Source organism: Antechinus flavipes, chromosome 2, assembly GCF_016432865.1.
Source record: "Antechinus flavipes isolate AdamAnt ecotype Samford, QLD, Australia chromosome 2, AdamAnt_v2, whole genome shotgun sequence".
NCBI lineage: Eukaryota > Metazoa > Chordata > Mammalia > Dasyuromorphia > Dasyuridae > Antechinus > Antechinus flavipes.
Window position 1 is genome coordinate 568,508,983 of NC_067399.1, and position 6,337 is coordinate 568,515,319.

Below are 6,337 nucleotides of genomic sequence, written 5' to 3' on the forward strand. Positions count from 1 at the left end.
TCTACACACACATACCTAAACTGATATACACATAAATATACATATATTCACATATGGATTGCCTTCTAGATACTCTGAGACAAAGATCATTTATTTGGGGGGAGGGTTTGTATGTTCTGGAGCCCTTTGAAAGTCTGGTAAATCCTATGAATCGCTTCTTAAAATACTGGTTTTTTAAATGCACGTTTTGTGTGTGTGTGTGTGTGTGTGTGTGTGTGTGTGTGTGTGTGTGTGTTACATGAGGATCAGCTTAGCTAAATTTAACATCTGGCTTCAGGTAGGTGTGTTTTTCTACTACAATAAATGTTGAAAACCATCTAAGATGAAGAAAAGTTGCAAACTGTGCACATGATAGGAGTGCCCACAATAATGAAGTTATAGCTCCTCAACTATCAAAGAAATGGACTAAACCAACCCCCAGACCCACAGGAGGGCCTGCCATCCCTCTGTCAATCCATCTGTCGGTCTGTTTCAAGTTTGCAGACCCAAGAACTCAAGCATGGGGAAATATAGTGCAGTAAGGTCTTCTCCAACTCTTAGGCATTCCAGACCTAGTGTTGCCACTAACTTGTCGTATAATAACAGGAAAATCAGTGCCCTTAATTTCTTTATCTGTCGAATGAAATGGGTGGACTACTTGATTAGGTTGCTTCCAACTCTAATAATGACTTACTGCATAGAGTACAGCAGACGCATCACTTTGTCCACAAAGTTCTGTATAATCAAAGCTGTTTTTCCAGTAACAATGCATGGCTGTGAAAAGTGGATTATAAGAAAAGCTAAGCACCAGAGAATTGACACTTTTGAATTGTGGTGCTAGAGAAGATTTTTTTGAGAGTCCCTTGGACAGCAAGGAAATCAAATTAGTCAATATTTAAAGAAACTAATTAAAGATACTGACTGTAAGGCTGATATCTGAAGCTGAAGCTTAAATATTTTGTCCACATAATGAGATGAGACTCATTGGAAAAGACCCAGAAGATAGGAAAGATTGAAGGGGAAAGGAAAAGGAGATAGTAGAGGAGAAGATGGATAGATAGAAACATGGAAACAACGAACATGAACTTGAACAGACTTTGACAGATAGTGGAGGAAAGAAGAACTTGATATGCTTTGATCCATGGGATCACAAAGAATCAGACACAACTGAACAATAATAAAAGTATAAATAATATATAATGTACTCTACTTATAACATCTAGGTCCTATATTACACTATTTTATATATTAAGTATATATAAAGTTGTGTTTATGTATTTCTGCCTATGTTTAAGATTCACAAAGCACTTTTCTCACAACAACCCTATAAGGTAGGTAACACAAGTCTGTTTCTTCATCTATAAAATGAGGCTCACATTGGGTAAAGGACTTGGCCAGAAACACATATTTACTATATGTCAAAGCCAGAATTCAGCGCCAGTCTTGTGACTTCAAGTCCAGAATTATTTCTTTCTAATAGTCTATGATTCTAGATCATCCATACTTTGTATGGTATAGTCAAAGGACCAAACTGTTCTCAAAGTTCACACATGGAGTAAGGGGAAGAGTAGCAGCATTATGTACAGAAAAAGCAAAATGATCTCAAAGCTAGGAAGCTTCAGGCTCAAATTCAGCCTCTGGCACAAACTCTTTGAACCTGGACAAGTCACAATCTCTCAGAGCTCTTGTGGCCCCTAAGACTAAAACTCACAGAGAATGTGCTCATCAGCACTGATAGCACTGAACTCCTAACCCACGAGTTCCTTATATATCAGTGAAACCATAGGTCCGATTCCTATCCCCGTGAATTTGGGACTAACCCCAGGTCTTACTTAGGTTAGCTTTAGCAGGCAAAAGGTGGGTATAAGTAATTTATTTTTATCCACTTGTGCTCTTTTCCCTAAAAACCAAGCTTGAGGGGAAGCTAGTTGGTGTAGTGGATAGAGCCCCAGCCCTGAAGTCAGGAGGACCTGAGTTCAAATTTGGTCTCAGACACTTAACACTTCCTGGCTGTGTGACCCTGAGCAAGTCACTTAACCCCAACTACCTTGGCAAAATAAATAAATAAATGAAACGACAAGTTTGACCTCCCAGCTACTTCCACCATCACCATCACCATCTCTGGAACAGCCACCAACTTCCTTTGGTCATGGTTGTTGTTCAGTTGTTCCTGACTCTTTGGAATCCCATTTGGGGTTTTCTTTGCAAAGATATTGGAGCTCATTCTGCAGATGAGGGCACTGAGGCAAACAGAGTTAAGTGACTTGCCCAACTACTAAGTGTCTGAGGTCAGATTTGAACTCAGGAAAATGAGTCTTTCTGACTCCAGAGCCAATACTCCACCCACTGTGCCACCTTGCTGCCCCAACTCTCTAGGCGCAGAATATCTTTTTTGAGCTGTTCTAGATTCCCGTTCGCATAGAAAGTGGTAGGGAGTTTGACCTTTCTCTACACTAGAAAGCCAAATATTTACACAGAAGAGAGGGGCTTTTAAAGTAGAAAGCCTAGCAATGAATCTCCTTTTTTACCCTTATTTTATCCTGCAATGTCACACTAATCAACCTCAGATGCCCCCTTTCACCTCTTTCCTGATATTAGCTTTCTCAGTCTTCCTTCACAGCCAGTTCTGCTTTCTCTCACTCTCCCTATGGCAATCCTTTCTCCTTCTACCTCTTTCCTCTCCCCACTTTTGTTCCTCTCTTCTCAGGCCTCTTTCTCATTCTTTCCTCCCACCTTTCTCTCATCTATTCCTTCTTTTTCTAGCACTTAACATAGTGCTTCCCACATGTATTACAGTACCTAGCACATAGTAGGCATTTAATAAATGTTTATTGACTGACTGATTACCTCTTCCCTTCTCTTCATTGCATCTTTCTCCCTCTCTTTATGTTTTTATTTTTCCTCTTTTTTTCTCTTCCCTCTAATAATGACCTATATCTACTGTACCCACAGCACCAGAGTCAGGGGATCTAGGGATAAACTTTTAGTCTATTAATTGAAAGATTTGTTTCTTACACCTAAAGCTAAGAAACCCACATATTTCCTTCCAGATACAGGGAAATGTTCCTCTTTATTTCCATACTAGACCCCATCTTCCCATCTGCTTTACAACCTGGAATCTATCACTGAATGAAGAAGAATTGGGGGAACCTGTAAATTAATGAGAACTTGCCAAACCCTTCTAATAACAGAAAAAATCAGGTGGCCAAATTAACTGGAGAAAAATCTATCAGAATAGACTCAAGCAGATAAATTTCCAGATAGACAGAAACCATGAACCTATCATGGCAATAGTTGTAGAGGGCAAAGAAAGCCTCCATCTCCAGCCCCATCTGTAGATAGCCCACAGAGATAATATAGTACTTACAGACACTAAAGCCAGAGCACCCAGGACGTTTCTGGCCCATGGAACAGCCAAGCCGAACATCTTTGAGGATGCTTTGGGGCAAGCAGCTTTCAGTTATTTTGAAAAAATCATTTAACCTTTCCTTTTACAAAAGTGACTATGAACCACTGACTCTGGGGGAGAAGGGACACTTAGCAAATATTTAAAATATTGTTAAAATGAGTGGTTCTTACCCCTTTCCTACATCCCCTGAAATAGTACCTTTAAGATAGGATTTGGACCAGCCTAGAAAAAAGAGTTAGCTGGGCCCAATCTTGAAAGCAACACTGAATGGTTCCTCTGGGAGATGCTTCCTCTGCCCAACCACGGAAAAGCAGACTTACCAGCAAGGATTTGCCCTCCTTCCCCGTAGGGGCTCTGAGTCCTGAGGCTGGAGCCCCACTGGGTGCCTCGGAGGCTGGTGGGTGAGGAAAGCTTTGTCCAGTCACCAGATTGGGATTAGTCCTGTCACAAGGAATTACTCATTTCAGCTTTTCACTCTAAATGGGGGAGAAGCCAAGGGAATCTATTCAAACCTCACAAAGAGTGAAAGCAGATGAGGGGGTAGCTGGGTTAAGGGAGCTAGAGTCTAGGGGGATGTTCTTATTGGAGCAAGTAAAGAAAGAGCGGTGTTCAAAGTCCAGGCCCCATAAATGGTAACTTCAGGGCCGGCCCATGGAACGTTAAAGCTTGCTTTTGTGTCCCTCGGGCCCAGGCCATTAGTGCTCATCAGGGTGGAAAGCAAAGGCATGGGGGTAGAGGTCTATTGCCAATTTTTTCCTCTCTCTGCCTTGCCCTTAACTGGGAGGAGATAGGATAGAGTAGCCCCATGATAGGGATTGGGGAGAAGCAAAGGGGATTTGTACAAAGGATTGAAACATTTGGTCTCTGGCTAATCTGTAACTCCATCCCAGCTCCACAGCCTAGTGAGGGACTGGTACATCTGTCTTCCAGGAGAGTGAGGGGAGCGGGAAAAGAGAAGAAATTAAATAAGTGATTAAATAAGCATATTGTTTATGGAGAGAAGGATAGAATGATTGTCACATGCTGGGCAAACAAACTGACCCATCATAAGATCTCAGAGCTGCTGCAGGGAACTCTAGGTAGAATCCATTTCCATCAAAATCCTTTCTACAGAGACAGGCATTACTTCCACACCAAGAAGCCCGTTTCAGTTCTAGTTGCTACAAAAATATTCCTTCTCTTTTGGCCAAAAGCCGCCTCCTTGAAATTTTCATCTGCTTGTTCTAGTTGTACCCATGGGGGCACACACAAAAATCCTAACTTCTCTTTTATATGACAAGGGCAGGGAGGAGGGGTAAGTTAGACTTGTACAATTCTTTTATTTATCATGTTGTATAAGAAAAATCAGATCAAATTGGGGGAAAAAACACAAAAAAGAAAAAGAAAAAACAAAGAAAGGTGAAAATACTATGCTTCAATGCACATTCAGTCACCACAGTCTCCTCTCAGGATGCAGCATTTTCATCCCAAATCTATTGAAATTGTTTTGAATCACCGCATTGTTAAGAAGAACCAAGTCCATCACAATTGATCACAGCATAAACTTGCTGTTACTGTGTACAATGTTCTCCTGATTCTGTTTATTTCACTCAGCATTGGTTCATGTAAGTACATGATAGCTTTCCAAATATTTTAAGAAAACTAAAATTTTCCCTCAGGAAAAAAAGACAGGAGCCTTTCTTCAGGCTAAAAATCCTTAATAGTGTTGGAGCTCTAGACCTAGGGTCAGATATATGCTAGCTGGGTAAGCTGGAACAAATCTAGAAATTAGGTCCTAAGAAGAGATAAAGATATTTAAAGAAAGAAAACTAGTATGATCTATCATCGTAAAAATAAAGGGTTCCTGAATCTCCTAGGAGAGATTCCCCTTACCCTAGAAGGTACCAAAAATACACCACTCCTGGGTTACAGGACATTTTAAACTTGACTTCAAGGGGCAGCTAAATTAGGTGCAGTGATTAGAGCACCATTCCTGAAGTAGGGAGGACCTGAATTCAAAGGTGAACTCAGATACTTAACACAACTAGCTAGGTGACCCTGGGCAAGTCACTTAACCCAATTGCCTCAGCAAAAAAATAAACTTGACTGTTTCATTTCTGGTGTCCTCAGGCTTGTTCTTGAGAAAGTCCTCCCTTACCATTTGACTAATTTCTGGTAATCCCTTTTTGTAGTTTGTGGTAAGTGAAATCATGAAGAAAATCTTAATTTCCAAGGGATTTTTTGTATCTTATTCCTTCCTTTATCTCTGAGCCTCTCCTCAGGTAGCCCGATATTGTCAACTGTTATCTTAGGCCAGATAAGTACAGAAAGTACAGAAGCATCATTGAATCATAGAATGACAGCTTGGGGGTTGGAGAGAACCCTAGACACCATCTTGTTGACCCATCTCATTTTTCAGATGAGAAAACAAAATACAAAAAGGTTAATCAATTTGCCTGAGGCCACATAAGAAAATATAGAAGCAAGATTCACACTCAAGTCCCTTAACCCCAAATCCAGGGCTTTTTCCACTATATAAATTGTAAGGGAGGCAAGGGGTCCTGCCTTTTGAAATATTTCTGAAGACTACATCTCTGGGGGAAAATATCCTAGTATTAGGAAAGTTAGAGAAAGAAAAAGAAAAAGAATGTCCATTCAGGGCATACCTCTTTAGAAAAGAAAAAGCTTGAATGAAGGCTGAATTATAGACTCGTAATCCCAACCAAGCACTCAAGTAATTAGGAATTCAGAATTACAAGATTTAGAGTAAATGGGACGTTTTAACTTCTGTACATTAGCTACAGGGTATTTAATAAATACGAATTGGCCCACTCTAGGATACAGGAAAGGATTTAAGAAATCTTTGGCTGGGGGATTGAGGTGGGAATGCAAATGCCTCTTCTGGAAATGGAAATTTTCTGTTAGGTTTTCTTAGATAATGGTAATGTTCTATTTCTATTCTATTCTGTT